Here is a 16524-nt window from a genome sequence, read left to right as displayed (position 1 = left end):
AGACTGAGAGATAGAGAGAGAAGAGAATACGACACCAGAGACGTAAAACCCTCCTCCGAAGGCCCCACTCTCTATGGTGAGAGCGGTCTACTTATGATTGCACAAATCTCTACAATGCTTGGACTTGCCGACATTGTCGACGACGACGAGACGGGCTGAAATATGCAAATCTTTATCTGCTGAATTCTTGACTCTATGTCGGTGACGATGTCAATGACGACGACGACGACGACGCGCTGAAAACGCAGATGCTGAAATCTGCGTTTTTCGGGCTGAAACTGTAAACCTTGCGGAAACTGACCGTGCGGCGAGGAACTGCTGCGGGAAGGTGAGATCTGCGAGGTTCGGGACTTGATCTGCGGTGTCTAAAGGCTGAAAACTGAAAATGCTGATGGTTCTTGATGTTCCATCGCGGTGAATCTGCAAAACGCTAGGGCTGATCTGCAAATAAAAAACGCTAGGGCTGAAAATAGTTTTGTTGTCGCTGGATGGCCTGCAACTGCAAAACGCTAGGTCTCTTGTTGAGTCTTCTGTCGCCAAGGATCTGCAAGAGCAAAAACGCTAGCTAATCTGGTCCAAAAATGCTAGGTGGTTGCTGTGGAGCAAAAACGCTAGGGCTTGGGGTTCTGCTAAGAAGTTGCCTGTTGAGCGATGGTGCTCCTGCTGCCTCTTTTGCCAATTAGTGCTAGTCTAGGTTTGCTTATATACAAACTTACTCAATTTGCCCTACCTACTTTCCAACAAAAGTCACTTAAAAATAATGAGTGAAAAATGTCAAAAATAGGGAAAATAGCCTAAATGCACTAGAAAATTCCTCTGAAGGATTCTCATGGGAATGCTTATGATCATGCTGTGTGCAACCGGAGGATATGCATCCACACTAAGTGCCTGGGCATGCACGGTCTGCGAACAGACTCACAAAAGTGCCAGATCACTTCCTATTCTAGACTGACTTGACTGAACTGAACCCTGATCATACTGTAGCTTGTCCACGGACACAAAGGGTTGGATGTGTCACGTGACATCCCCTCCTTTTCAAAGTGAGGTACTGGTACCGAACTGTATGGCGTCGAGGGAGATCGCCAATAGCATCCGGAATCCTCGAAAGGACTCCTCGTCGGCCCACTCTGATGCGTGGATCGTGCGATACTTGAACTTCATAAAGGTCTGCAACGCTTGCTTCTTTGGGCCGCGCCAAAAGCGACACAAAGTCTTCTGAGTCTCCTTCAATGCTTCTACTTCTTCTATGGACGTAGGTCCACCTTCTTCAGGAATCTCCGAGGCTGAAAATTGCCGAAACCATTTCCAGCACAAAACCATGAACATACCTATTCCATGTGAAGTGATTGGAAAAAATCATGCCGTCCTAATAGACTGTGCATACAATGTAGATGGACAAAGAGACGGAGTGCCACACGGTTCACCACACACACGCAAACAATGAGATCAAATCTTTCTCTTATGATCTAGAGCAATCAACTGTGGCAATTCACAACGGAAATGCCCATGCTTGGTGCTCATACTTTCATGTGCTCTTTCTACAACTGTGTCATGCCAAGGAAGAGACATGAATGTGACTTCCTTGAATGCATACTTTTCAGCTTTTCATGAACAATCCGCATACATCCGTGCTCATTCATGAGTGAAACGTGCTCAACGTATAATATGTCATGTCTAGAAAAAGGGATCACATAAAGACGCCGATGCAAATACAAGAAACGATCACGAATGAAACACTCATACAATGCGTGCGTATGAATCATGCGAATACATAATACTTCATGTGAGGGTTCTTCCTGAGGGGGTTCTTTGGACCTAGGCTTGAGAGCCACGATCGGGTCTTCGTGATTGATCGTCTCTGCAATGAGGTTAGCTTCACTAGAGAAAGTATCAACTAACACATCATCCTTGTGAACAATCACGTCATCTTCATGCAACTCATCATGCTTGTGAGAAATCACATCTTGATCATGCAAATCATCATGCTTGTGAGAAATCACATCTTAATCATCATGCTTGTCCTTATTGTCCAAATCATCATGCAAATCATTGTCATTCAAATCATCATGCTTATCATAATCATGCAAATCATGTGTGTCATGCTTTGGAGAAGAAGAGACTTAGAGAGTCTCCTTTTTCCGAAACTCTTGCATCTGTGCCTGCACTTGAGAAAAGAGTTGCAAGAACTCTTTCATGTGTTGGCCGCTCTTTTCTTTTATGGCTTTGTTCTCGCAATCAAATTTGGCTTGACTTTCTTTATTCTTGCGATCCAATTTGGCTTGACTTTCTTTTTCTTCCAAGTCGTACTGACGCTCTATGGCTGCCATTTCTTCTTTGTAGGCCTTTCTGTCTACTTCTCTTTGTGCTTTTCGTGCTTCGCGGTCTAACTTCATGTCCATGAAAGCCTCCATAGGAGTTAGTGCAATCCTTGACGTAGATGGGAAAGAAGGAGGGTCGGAAAAACCTCATGGTGAGGAAAATTCTTCTTCGCCTCTCTCATGCTCATCACCTTCAAGCGAAGTAGCCATTCCGCTTCGAGTGATGACTATCCATTGAAGTCGTGGGTTCTTGTGGTCTTGGGTTCTTAAGTTCACGAGGAACTTGGGTTCTTGGGGGTCTTGGTTCTTGGGGTTCTTGAGATCTTAAGGTTCTTGCGGGTCTTGAGGTTCTTGAGTTCTTGAGGTTCTTCTTTCGCTTGCACTGTGTGTTAGAGAAGGATCTTCTCTTCACCCAAGTTCTGCTCTTTTCCGCAGGCGTACCCCTTGGCGGCCTTGCGCTCACACCAAGGTTGCTTTTTTCCACCTCATGTTGATTGGCCGGTCGCGAAGTGCACGGTCCGCTATCAATGAGAGAAAAGAGGCACAAGGGGAGGCTGGACAAGCCCTTCTTTCTTGGGATTCCTGTCACTCTTCAAAAACAAGATTAGGAATCGACACGCCCAAGTGAACTTGGGTTCGTGCGACCTCAACAAGCAAAAAAAATCAGTGGTTCTTTTCTTGAGTTATATAGAACACTGCCAAAGCTCTGATACCAATATAAGGTGCAGCGGAATGAATGTTTGAACTTTGCTCAAGATGAGTGCTCCGAACTGTGCTCAAGGTTCCTTTTGTTCTTATGGAAGGTAGAGCCTTCCGTTCTTAATGAGAGAGTGCAATGATCACAAACAAAGTGGATGGACACCGTGCGTGAAAGTACATGAGACTGAGAGATAGAGAGAGAAGAGAATACGACACCAGAGACGACGTAAAACCCTCCTCCGAAGGCCCCACTCTCTATGGCGAGAGCAGTCTACTTATGATTGCACAAATCTCTACAATGCTTGGACTTGACGACGATGAGGACGACGACGAGACGGGCTGAAATCTGAAAAAAGGGCTGAAATCTGCAAATCTTTATCTGCTGAATTCTTGACTCTATGTCAGTGACGATGTCGATGATGACGACGAGCTGAAAACGCAGATGCTGAAATATGCGTTTTCCGAGCTGAAACTATAAACCTTGCGGAAACTGACTGTGCGGCGAGGAACTGCTGCGGGAAGGTGAGATCTGCGAGGTTCGGGACTTGATCTGCGGTGTCTAAAGCCTGAAAACTGAAAATGCTGATGGTTCTTGATGTTCCGTCGCAGTGAATCTGCAAAACGCTGGGGTTGATCTGCAAATAAAAAACGCTAGGGCTGAAAATGGTTCTGCTGTTGCCGGATGGCCTGCAACTGCAAAACGCTAGGTCTCTTGTTGAGTCTTCTGCCGTCAGGGATCTGCAAGAGCAAAAACGCTGGCTGATCTGGTCCAAAAACACTAGGTGGTTGCTGTGGAGCAAAAACGCTAGGGCTTGGGGTTCTGCTGAGAAGTTGCCTGTTGAGCAATGGTGCTCCTACTGCCTCTTCTGCCAATTAGTGCTAGTCTAGGTTTGCTTATATACAAACTTACTCAATTTGACCTACCTCCTTTCCAACAAAAGTCACTTAAAAATAATAAGTGAAAAATGTCAAAAATAAGAAAAATAGGCTAAATGCACTAGAAAATTCCTCTGAAGGATTCTGATGGGAATGCTTATGACCATGCTGTGTGCAACCGGAGGATATGCATCTACACTAAGTGCTTGGGCATGCACAGTCTGCGAACAGACTCACAAAAGTGCCAGATCACTTCCTATTATATACTGACTTGACTAAACTAAATCCTCATCATGCTGTAGCTTGTCCATGGACACATAGGGTTGGATGTGTCACGTGACAGATTTGTTCTTGACTTGTTTAAGTGCAGGAACTGATAGACGAAATGACTAAAACATTTCGGTCTAAACGGTCTCGATAGACATGGTTGCAATAAGGATTAGTCAATCGGGCATCTATGAGGTCCCCAGTGGATCTAGATGCGATTTAGCTAAATACATTGCACTCTCGGTGGCTGTAGATTTCCGTGAAACGCATGCTGACGTGGCAGGGTTTCCAGAATTTACGCTAATTTTCAGCAGTAATGGAGAATTCAAGGGACATTAACATCAATAAGCAGGAGGAAAAGTGAGCGGATGTCAAGGTTGAACACAATAATAAAGACGGACATGAAGCCTCTCTTGACTAGGAAGGCTTCCTTTTCCTTGAAGAGGAATGCTCAACAGTGATGGTCAACAAACATGTTGCAAGGCCAAGTTCCCAAAACATGAAGGTGGACTCAAGAAACATTTTGCATCTATGTGGTTAACACCATCCTTTGAAGCATATGCTCTCTCGGCATGGAACTAAATGCTATTTGAAGAGGAAGATGCCCTTAAAGATTATGATCAGAAGTTCTGGAATGTTTACCTTCCTGTAGCTTCTTTCCAAACATTAAGCTGTATTTGAAGGAAATGTAATTCTAAATGAACTCCTGGAATTATGAGTGAGAGGGTTTTCTCGTTTGAGACATCGGAGTACAGATATTTCTAGTGTTTTCATTCAAAGAAATGATGAGCGCATTGTCACAAAGGGATCTGCTTTTTTTTTTTTTTTTTTCCGAGAAAAAGATCCTTCTACTAGTTAATGAAAACTGCCCATAGGGCTACAACCACCTCTGCAAGAGAGGGCTACAACAAGCATGATGGGGAGACTCTCCCAATGAAAAAACAGCATATATACAATGGGGCTAAATCAAGAGATGGGAGGAGGGAAAAGCCACACAGGTGGACAGTAGTGCCATCTGAGCACCCCCTGGACTATGGTGTAGAAAGGCCCAGGGCGCCAGAGTCGAAGGAAAGCCTCGCGGCGCTCCCGCATGCGGTTGGAGCTACCCTGTAATCCCTCAAGCTGTCCTCTGAGAGTATGGATCAGCTCTAGCCAAAAGTCACGAACAGTCTCTGCTGGTGGCACAAGGCGAGCCTCAAAGATGCGGAAACAACGGGCCCGCCAAATGAACCAAAGTGTCAGGCCACTGATGAGCTCCCAACACTCCTCTCTCTCACTGCACCACTCCAGTGGAGTAAGCTCTGTAGCAGGCTGAAGTGTAGGTCGCCCCCCCTTAATCACTATCATCTTGCTGGTGGAAGATAGCTCAAACTGAAGTGCCGGGCCCGTGAGGGTGGACCAAGCCGCTGCCCCCCAAGTGTACTGTCGAGCCGTGGAGAGAGCAGGCATCAGCCGAAGAACTCGTAGCCACACCTGCTGGGCCGAGGGACAGTCCCAAAGACAGTGACGCTGACTCTCCACCAAATGGTCACAAGCTACACATGTGGCCGAGAGACCACTATGCACAAGCCAGCTCCCTACTGCTGTGGCTCTATGTGCGACCAGCCACTGAAACAAGGTGACTCGCCTCGGCTGTCTGGAGTCCCACAGCCTCTGCCAAAAAGCTGCCAAGAACTCGACTGTGAGGCCCTCCTCCTGCCAATGACGTGCTGCAGCGGGGCGGGCCTCTCTTTGTGCTGCAAGTACATGACGTCCAAGCCGAACAGTGTACTGAAAGAAGGGGACTCCTGGGCGGTCTGCAGAAGAGAAGGGGTCCCTCCATAGCCACTCACTAGGATCCCACTGTACTCGTGCCAGTGGACAGCACTCCCAAGCCCATAGCCTCCAGTGTCCTGTCTCAAGAGCTGCTGGGTCAGGGTCTAAGACGCAAGTCCTCCCACAGATGCCCACAACTCGGATCCTCTGGAAACAACACTCTGCTACCTGCGGGGCCTCTACTGCAACTCGCTGTAAGCGTCCCCCACCTTGAAGCTCGAAGAACAGGGCTGGGACAGTCTCTAAGCAAGCCCTGACTGAAATGAGAACCTCCAGTCGCGTGAAGGCTCCCATCCACCGGGGTGCTACAGGCTCGAGAGGCGTGAGCCACTCAGCTGGAACTTACTCTAAGATGTCCTGACACATGCTCTGCACCCCTCTCATGCCCTGTAGCTGGACAGCCTGCACCTCCTCCGACAAACCTGTGAACTCTAGCCAGTCACCTAAAGAGCGCGCTGAACCAGCTGCCATGGGACCCCAAGAAACATGAGGCCGACTCCCAACCAAGTGGCCTCTCTGAGTGCTAACCATGGGGTTCCAGACGAGGGGTTGCCGTAGGTGCTCCTCCGTGCACGTCGGCGGTCTCTGCTCTAGGCCACGCCGTAAGAGCTCCCAAGATCGAAGCAAACTCACAGCAAATCGGTCCGCCAGTCTCCTGCTCAAACCAACTCGGCGTAGCTCTGTAAAGATCCATCTGGTTGAAGGTTGCCAAGGGCCTCCTGACTGAGGCACCCTGGCACGAAGCCTCTGCAGCAAGAACTCCTTCCAGGGCTCCTCGCCTGGAAGAAGTCCTCTGACGACGAACTTCCCAAGAAGGGCTCTGCTGTGCTGTGCTGGATCAATGATCCCAAGCCCTCCCTGAGAACAAGGAAGTGTGATGACCGACCAAGCCACCTTGGCTCGGGCAATCTGAGTGTCGCGACCTGACCAAAGGAAGTTCCTGATCAGCCTCTCTACCTGGCTGATACAAGAACTCGAGAAGATCCAGCAAGAAGTGATGTACCACATAGTCGCCAACAACACCTGGTAGGCAACTACTACTCTACCAGCCAGCGAAAGTCGTGCTGAGCCCCAATGTAACAGCTTTCTCCTGATGGACAGGAGAAGAGGAGCAATCTGCTGCTCGGGGGACAAGTCCAAACCAACCTGACAACCCAAGTACCGAACTGCAATCCCTGGAGGAATCCACTTGAAACCCTCTCCTGGCATCCAATCTGACACAGGAGCACTGCCAACCGAGAAAGCCACTGTCTTTCTCCAGTTGATCAGTGCGTCCGATGCACAGCAGAAGGTCTCCAAAGCCTGCTCACATCTGTGTAAATTGGCCTCCTGGCCCTCTAAGTACAAGGCCGAGTCGTCGGCAAACTCAGCGTCTAAAAGCTCATCTCCCCGTATAGGGAGTGCTAAGCCCCTCAGACCAACCTGCTGTGACACCAAAAATCTGCTCATCGCCTCCGCATAGAACAGAAAGAGAAAGGGGACAAGAGGACAACCCTGTCTGACCGATCGTGTGAGCATGAAGCGCTCACCTCTACCGCCTGCCAAAAGCACCTGACTGTGAGCCTGTCTGTACAAAGTTGACACCCCTTTGATCCAAGCATCTGAGAAGCCCATCCTGCGTAGCGTGCCCTCTAGAAAGTCCTAGTCAACTCTGTCGTATGCCTTCTCAAAATCGAGAAGAAGAATCACAAGGTCCTCCCCACGGAGTCGTGCCAGGGCAGAAGCCTCCCAGAAGGTGAAGATGTTGTCAAGGATACTGCGTTCCTTGACAAAACCTGTCTCAGTCCCATGTATAAGGCTCTCCAAAAGTGGCTGAATCCTCAAACTCAGAGCCTTGGCAAGAATTTTGTAGGCTGAGTTTAGGATGGTGATGGGGCGCCACTGTCGAATCTCATCCAAGGAGCCACCCTCCTTTGGAATGAGGTAAATCAGGCCCTCACTCATGCTATCCGGCATCACTCCTGTGAGCAGAATGTACTGAAAGGCACTACATAGATCTGGGCCAAGTAGGTCCCAGTACTCCAAGAAGAAACTGGGAGTCAGCCCATCCTCACCTGGACAGCTACCACGAGGGAGGGCCCTAGGAGCCGTGTGCAGCTCCTCAAGCTGAAGAGGTATCTCTAGCCTCTGGCGCATCTCCTCTGTCACAAGACAAGGCATCTGTGCCCAAACCTACTCCCTGCATGCATCCTGTCTCTCTGACTGGGGCTCAGCCGACAGTAAATCACGGTAAAAGTCAGTAGCAACTGCACGCATATCCTCGGGCTCACAAACAACTGACCCATCTGGTCTCCTCAACTGATTGACCTTGGCATGCGAGTGCCGAGGTCCCACTATCTCAAAAAAAGCACCTCTCACTCTGTCACCCACCTGAGTCCACTGAGATGCCTGTCGGTGAAAGGAAAACTCATGGCGCCTCTCCTCTGTGCAAGCAAGCTCCTGTCGAGCCTGCTGTAACTGCTCCTCCAACCATGGACTGTCTGGATGCTGCTCCTGCATCCTCTGTAGTGAAGCAATGCCTCGTCTGAGACGTTGTTGCTCCTCTCTCGCTGCAGCCCATCGAGCCAGAGACTCCTGTAGAAAAAAGTGGCTAAGCTGAGCTAGGCCTAAGGCCACTCTGTCTGCAGGTAGAGCCTGGCTGTCCATGCCCTCTGTCCAGAGAGCCTCTACCCTCTCTCTGAGTGCTGAGTCCAACAAGACCCGCTCTGGGATGCGAAGCATCGTGCTCCCACTCCTCTGCCTGTCTGCCACTGTGAGGATCACTGGTGCATGGTTCGAGAAGGATGTCCCTGCCAGGATGCCCACTGAGCCCCCCAAGTCACTGAAGTGGTCACTAGTGTAGAAGCGATCTATCTGCGATAGATTCACTCCTCCCACTCTGCGGTCCGATCTAGAGAAGGCAAGACTCTCTAGAGGCCTCACAAAGCCAGAATGCTGCCATGTATCCGAGACCCTCAAAGTCATACACAACCTCTCCCAAGCTGCTAGCTCGACTCCATGCACAGTAGCATGGCTACCTCCGATCCTGTCAGAAGGGTCCTCCAACATGTTGAAGTCCCCTCCTACAGACCAATGGTCAACCTGTGGCAAAGACTCGACAATCTGTGACCAAAACTCTGCACGAGCACTCGCCACATTGGGCGCATAGATGTTCAGGAAGCCCACAAGGCCACCCTGAAGCTGCATAGTAATCCACTGAGCCCTGCCTGGGACAATAATCCCTCTGCCCACAATGGCCTGCTGCAATGAGTCCGCAATAGTCATACATACCCCACCCTGGATGCCTCCAGGTCCAAAAGCAGCTGACCAAAAGGTATCATACCGTCCACGCAAAATCTGACCACATCACCGAATGCGGCTCTCAGACAAATGGTGCTCCTGAAGCATAAGGAGATCAATCTCTTCTCCCACAAGGCAACGCTGAAGCTCCTGACGCAATCGGCCCCGCTGTCGCTGAAACTGGGGCCCACCTAGTCCCTACACGTTCCACGAGACGATCCTCATGGTGAGCGAGAGAGAACAGATGCTGCCGCAGTAGCAAGACGGGCTATCTTCGAGGCTGGCTTGGATGGGGAGTAATCCGCATCCGAGCGTCCTCTAGATAGGCGAGACTGCAGTCAGTGCCTGGCCCAAGCCCAAGCAGAGCGAGCCGTGCGTAAAGCAACCTCCTCTGTCCAGGAGTCCTCATGAATGTATACATAGCAAGGCAAACACTGCGTATCAGCAAAAAAGTACACCACAATGTGCCTACATCCTGCTGAGTCTGGGGGTGTCACCGCAAACTTGGCCAGTGGCCACAAAGTCTGCAGCAAATCTGTAACTCCAAGTTCTCCCATGTGGTGAGAGAACTCGAGAACCTGTGTATGCAACCATTCCACCACTGAGTCTAAGGACCACTCTGTCTCGGTCCTCCCACAGAGGGGGAAGGAGAAACCAACTGCTGAGTCCAAGGCCTCTGTTCCCCTAGCGGCGAGGAACAAAGCATGGACCCTGAAGTAGGCTGCCTCGTGGTCTGCTGCGGAATCGCCGAGGAAGTGAGTGAACCCGTAGTCGAAGAAATCCCAGCGGGGTCGGAGGTCAATGCTCGTCAGACCACGAGGGATAGCTGCAAGGGAAGATGTATGAATATGCAGAGGGGGCCGCAAGAAGGGCTGACCCTCTCTCGCTAGGCGACTCGTGGCAAAGGCGCTGCCAAGAGATCTCCTAGCCGCCGGCGAGGGACCAGTCTCCTAAGTCGACTGTGGTACTGGAGCAGGAGGAGGGGGAGAAGGAGCTGGGGGGGGGGGGGGGGGGGGGGGGGGGGGGGGGGGGGGGGGGGGGGGGAGAAGCGGGGTGGGGCGACAGAGACAGGAGGGCGAGGAGGGGAGTAGGCGGGAGCAGAGGGCAGGGGAGGGGATGTGGAGGAGGAGGGGAAATCTGAAGGTGGGGCGGTTGGCGAGGGTGAAGTTGAGGTGGAGGCTGGCGTAGGGGGCTCCTCCTGCTCAAGAGGACCAAAGCGGTTCCCCGTGGGAACCCACTGCTGCTGAGTAGGCACCTGAGGGCCACTCTGAGTGCCAGGCTGTCACTGTGGCCCCTGGTGTCGACGGCCACGGGCCTGCTGCTACCCCTCCTCCGCTGGAGCCCCAGGCTCGGAGGATGGCTCTAAATTTGTGCGCTGTGCCACTGGCTGTGGCTGCGGCCCAGCCTTGGTAGGCTGGGGCTGAGGCTGAGGTGCAGGTCGTGGCCTCCTCCATGGACAGGCCTTCGCTAGGTGGCCCATCTGTCTGCAAATGAAGCATTGGTTCGGGGGACCCGAGTACTCCACACTCTGTCTAAACCAACCCCCACTCACCCGAGGCAGAAGGATGACCTTCGGGAGCGTGTGGGTATCTCTGACCAAAACTCGAACTGAAGGGATGCCAGCCGCCTTGGCAGCTACTGATGCTGCCGTACGAGGTGTCTCTAGGACAGTCCCAATGGCGGAGCCAATCCTGGAGAGAAGTGGAAGGTACTCCCTCCGTAAACCCGGAAAGCAAACTGAGATGGGGATGTCTGCCTCCTCTACGAGCACATCCGAAGTCGGGTCAAAACCATGTCGCCACTGTCGAAAGTGGGCGCGTGATGCTCGGATGGCCAGTGGACTCATAGCTATGACCTTGGAGGCCATCTCTGAAGTCTCAAACTCGATCTGGTAGTACCCCCGTCCGAGAATCTGGACATCCAAGATCTTGCCCACCTCTGCGAGAAGGCGGGCCTCGAGAAGGTCTCGCAGCTCTCCTCTGCTAGGACGGGTGCCGAGAACCTTGCAAATGACAGAAGTCGCCTGCAAGCGCTCTACCTCTGCGGCAAGGCTCGCTTGCTCTGTAAGCGAAAGAGCAAGTCGAATGGTGGGCTCAGCGGGGTTGGGCGAGGGGGCTTCAGGCGAGTCCCTCTGTGGCGGAGCTGGAGCCTCCATCTGTGTCTACTGCTGAGTCGAAGAAGCGGACGATGAAGGAAGTCTGCAACCGAGTACGCCGAGCACTCGTCCGAAGAAGAAATGCTGCAGAGCCAGGTGTAGAAGACCTTCGGGAACAGTGAGGACGACGGGGGGGGGATGGAGAGAGCGGCGAGCGAGAGACAAGAGGCTGCAGGCAGGGTGGGGGAGAAGCGGCCAGGGAGGGGGGGAGGGCAGCGGACGGGCTGGAGGGAAGGCAGCGGCCGGCCGGGGGGGGGGGGGGGGGGGGGGCGGCACGGGGCAAGGGCGGCTGGCAGCAGCGCACAAGGGGGGGGCGGGTTGGGCTAGGCAGCGCGAGGGTGAGGGAGGCAGCGTGAGGGCCGGGGGGGCAGCGCGGGGTGGCAGGAGGCAACGCAAAGGGGAGGGGGGGGCAGTGCGGGGGCTGGAGGAAGCGCGAGGGCGAGGGGGGGGGGGGGACAGCGACGGCGCAGCAGAGGGGGGGGGGGGGGGGGGAGCGTGCAGTAGTAGCGCGAGCCGATTGGGACGGTTTTGATATTTCAATTGTTATGAAAAACATCGAAGCTTTGTTGTCGGGATCTGCTTTTCTTAACCTTCTTCTTGTTCTTTCCATGTCTCTGGTTCTTTCCTCGTTTCTTGCCCTTTCTGTCCTCAACCCTCGAATTAGAAGAGGAAGGGTTGTCAAAACTGTTAGAAGAAGATGAGGACGAACTGGACAAACCCTCGAAGCATACATGCTTCTTTTGTTTTCATGCATTCGCAAAAGAAGATTGACGACCCAAGTAACCAGGGTAGTTTTCTCCCTTGCTGCCTCTTCTCGAATGCTTTGTGGCCCTAGAAGCTGGTTGACTCGTCTTTCGACAACGTCACCGAGTTCATCTTCGGTGAACATCCGTGGATAAGGAGGTTTCTTCAGGGTTGACTTTAATGGTGAGTCGATGGTTGTATGCCATCGGGAATGCATCTCATCAATCAAGTGCTGGGTCAAAAATTTCACCTACTCGGGATCCTTCGAAAACTGGAGCATCTACTTTGCACAAGCATCAACTTGTTGTTGACGCTGCATCTCCATTGATATAACCTTTCTCATGTGACATATCCTGTGCTATCAGCAAAGATGCTTCTTTCATGCATATATAAGAGGTGCTATGAAATTCTATTTGTGTCAGATATGCAATCACAAGGTTTCTCTTCATGCATGAATGCAAACTCTCTAAGTAGAGCAACTAGAAGCTTTCTTTTCAGCCAAATGAACCATTCACCCATCTTAACTCTTCAATTATGTCTCATCAAAATCCAATGGTATGGTAAGCTTATCCAAAAAATAATGACTTTAATCCACGAAAATGTGGTGGTTCAACTTAAAGATATGCGCTTGTCCATGGCCATGAAAGCAAGCTCATGCTCATGTTGTCTTAAGCTCGTTCATTCGAAAAAGAGATTATCCTGTACATAGTGCTTTGTTGTCGGACATCATATATGCTCCTTAAACCTTGGTTATTAGGTTCTCTCTTTATAGCCCTTTTTCGTTCTCTTTCCCACTGCCCAAAAGGCATAGAGCATTGATGTTATTCTCACCCTCTCAGGCTGTGGATGTTTCTACAAGATAAACAGTTGGGAGTCTTTGGTTGACATCTTCATGTAAGCATCATCTATTTCTTCATTAGCTGTATTCTTAGCTCACTCCTAGACTTCTCTATTTCTTGGAAAGCAAACACTGACCCAGCTTGTGCAAATGATAATACAACTTATGTAATATCCTTACGATGCAGTCCACATTGGCTTCAAGAAAGTGGCCGAAGTAGACTTTAGATTCACAAGCCAGTAGAGACAGCATTCAATATAGAAAAAGAGACCCAAACTGGTTCAAAACATAATGTCCTATGTATGCTCATACTAAAGAACTCATGCAGGAAGATGATGCCGTTGCATGCAAGAAAAATTAGGTGCATGTGCAGGCGTACTCACCCGTTGTTGAATGAATAGAAACGTGAACATAGAAAACCTCTGTAGCAAATGTACTCACCCGTTGTTGATATGCTTGTCCAAGCCGCTTGAAACTTTGGCTTCTTGGGAAGCCACCATCGCTTGCCCGGCAAGCTCACGGTAATGTATGTGTGTGTGTGCGCGCGCGCGCGCGAGAGAGAGAGAGAGAGAGAGAGAGAGAGAGAGAGTAGCTTCCGCGTGGCTTTCTTTGCCAAGTGTCCTCCAAGTCCCAAAAGGAGCTGCAAGGGACAACGCAATTTGCAAACGAAATGTTAGAGTCAGTTCACATGGTGAGGAGGTTGCAAACTTTTTCTCAACAAGCAACAACAGCTTTTGCATTCGCGTGAAGACCCCAAAAATCTGTATTTTTATATTGTTCGCACTAATAAAATAGGCATGAGCTTGGAATAGCGCACATCGTGCTCTTTGTCTTCCCTTGGCAAGCTTGGAAAGTGCAAAATGCCCTCGTCTTTGTGCAGTTTCATACCCGACCACACCCTCCCCTTCGAGCAAGGCTACCAACTAGTTGTGAGCTTTTTAGTGGTAACCCTTCACCGGAATCTCAAAAGTTCACAACTTGTTGGCAACCAGTTGCGAACCCAAGCTATGTGTGAATTGGCTCTTAAAGGGCTCCCCCATAGGTCCATCAAATTGTAGAACCTATGGAGGGCCCTTCTGAAGTTAGTGACCCCATTACGGTAGCTTGCACTACCCAGTGTTTCCTTACAACATGCCCTACCGGCCAAAAAGTTGTGCTATGTCGACAAGCTAAAGTGAGACGTGATTGGAAGCAAGTAGTCAAAAGGCGAAACCTTTTGTGTGTGTGGGGGGTGTTGAACCACCCCCACCAAAACAATAGCAATTGATTCCTGCCTTCGTGGATCTACTCTTGAATTCATGCAAAGGTGGATCTTCAAGTTGGAAGGGGGTATGGGATTGTGGTCTCATTTTTGAAGGCCCTCCACATGCACTGTTGAGGGCCTATGGGGAGGCCTCTCACACATTCCATATACTACCAGCAAAATAAGGCACATAACAGGGTAGAAGTTTGAGTCTCACCTAGTTATCGTGGAGGGAGTTGGGGAATAAGAGGCATAAGGTCACTGTGTGAATCTTCCCTTGAGGGCTCTCACCTCCAGGGCGTTCCCATGCACACACACCCAGCTTGTCACCAGCCGCTCTGCATAGCCCCCCCCCCCCGGGGCCTTCCCTTGATGCTCCAAAGGAGCCCAATCCCCCCCTTGCCTGCGAGCCTCTGACTCCGTTGTGAACTCGAAAGCAGCTCAGCCCCCCCCCCTTGCTCTGCACGCTCTTCCCCGCCTCCGCCTTCACTTGCTGCGAGCTCGAAAGCAGCTCAATCCCCTCTGCCTCGCCATCTTCGTCTCCTCTCCCAGCTTTGCGCCCAGATAGTTCCATGTGTATATGCAGGCATGAGAGAGAGAGAGAGAGAGAGGAGAGAGAGAGAGAGAGAGAGAGAGAGAGAGTGGCATGTCCACTGCGGAGTTTTGCTCCTCTATTTGCCTCCCATCTATCTTCCTGTCTCCACGTCAGTGGTGACACCACTTTCTTCTTGTCGGTTCTTCCCTTGTAGCACCATTTGATCGACCATGCAATCATCGTAACAATACAGGATTACATAATACAGTAGCGTTCAGGGTGTGTCTCTCCCCTCTCTAGCTCTCTCCCTTAGCTGGCCTACCTTCATCCTCTTCTCGGCCTCTCTCTCTCTCTCTCTCTCTCTCTCTCTCTCTCTCTCTCTCTCTCTCTCTCTCTCTCTCTCTCTCTCTCTCTCTCTCTCTCTCTCTCTCTCTCTCTCTCGAAAAAAAAAAAAAAAAAAAAAAAAGAGAACAAAGCACTAGCGATATCGCTAGTGCTCCGTTTTGTTTTTTAAAAGCGAGTTTTTTAATTAATGCAAGTGTGAATGATTTTTTTAAACGCTAGATCTCGTTGCAATCGTAGGAGCCTATTACTGCTCCGATCAGGCCTGCAATCGCCCACCAGGCTACAATCTTACACCCGCTTGCTTGGCTCTCTGGCACGCCAGACTTCACGAGACAAGAATTAAGGAGCCTGAGTTTGAGCATGCTCATAAGATCTTACTCCTCAACCCTGCATCCGGTTGTAGCAGGCTTCTACATATCCCGTTCCCTTTCTGCCTTGGGCTAGGCCAAGACTGATTCAAGAACATTGTGCTCTGCAAACAAGGCCTATCTTGCCTCTCTGAATTGGTTGTGGAAGACCTCTTTCACCCGCTTGGCAATCAGGCCTGCAATTCAGAACCTGCATGAGGGCGGGGGGGGGGGGGGGGGGGGGGGAGAGAGAGAGAGAGAGAGAGAGAGAGAGAGAGAGAGAGAGAGAGAGAGAGGGCCGAAGAGGATGAAGGTAGGCCAGCTAAGGGAGAGAGCTAGAGAGGGGAGAGACACACCCTGAACGCTACTGTATTATGTCTTGGCCTAGCCCAAGGCAAGCCCAAGGCAAGCCCAAGGCAAGCCCAAGGCAGAAAGGGAACGGGATATGTAGAAGCCTGCTACAACCGGATGCAGGGTTGAGGAGTAAGATCTTATGAGCATGCTCAAACTCAGGCTCCTTAATTCTTGTCTCGTGAAGTCTGGCGTGCCAGAGAGCCAAGCAAGCGGGTGTAAGATTGTAGCCTGGTGGGCGATTGCAGGCCTGATCGGAGCAGTAATAGGCTCCTACGATTGCAACGAGATCTAGCGTTTAAAAAAATCATTCACACTTGCATTAATTAAAAAACTCTCTTTTAAAAAACAAAACGGAGCACTAGCGATATCGCTAGTGCTTTGTTCTCTTTTTTTTCTTTCTAGAGAGCGATTCTCTCTAGATTTCGTCACCAGAAGTCTCTCTCGCGCTATCCATATCCCTCTCGTTCTCTCTCTCTCTCTCTCTCTCTCTCTCTCTCTCTCTCTCTCTCTCTCTCTCTCTCTCTCTCTCTCTCTCCTCCTCCCCCCCCCCCCCCCCCCCCCCCCCCCCTCCCCTCTAGTTTCTAGAGCCTCGGATGAAGCTCTGGCTTTTTGACACCTTGGTGGCCTACGCATGACTGTATGAAGTTTAGATATGGGGGCCTTCTTTGGACCATCATGGGAGGTCGGGTTGCACTGATGGATGGAGAGA

The 16524-nt window shown here is 50.8% G+C and overlaps 1 protein-coding gene across 1 annotated transcript in view; it reads right to left on the bottom strand.

Moving 5' to 3' along the window:
• The window catches only part of LOC147453744 (gamma aminobutyrate transaminase 1, mitochondrial-like), a 90000-nt gene extending 76394 nt beyond the window's left edge, over window positions 1–13606 (bottom strand). Inside the window, exon 1 of the mRNA XM_086515841.1 lies at window positions 13433–13606. The gene's annotated coding sequence lies outside the window, so the exon portion shown is untranslated. The remainder of the gene's footprint in view (window positions 1–13432) is intronic.
• Between the last annotated feature and the right edge of the window lie 2918 nt (window positions 13607–16524).

The sequence above is a fragment of the Adiantum capillus-veneris genome, chromosome 7, assembly GCF_014529385.1.
Source record: "Adiantum capillus-veneris isolate H3 chromosome 7, ASM1452938v2, whole genome shotgun sequence".
NCBI classification, from domain to species: Eukaryota; Viridiplantae; Streptophyta; class Polypodiopsida; order Polypodiales; family Pteridaceae; genus Adiantum; species Adiantum capillus-veneris.
This window is presented reverse-complemented; position numbering and strand designations above follow the sequence as displayed.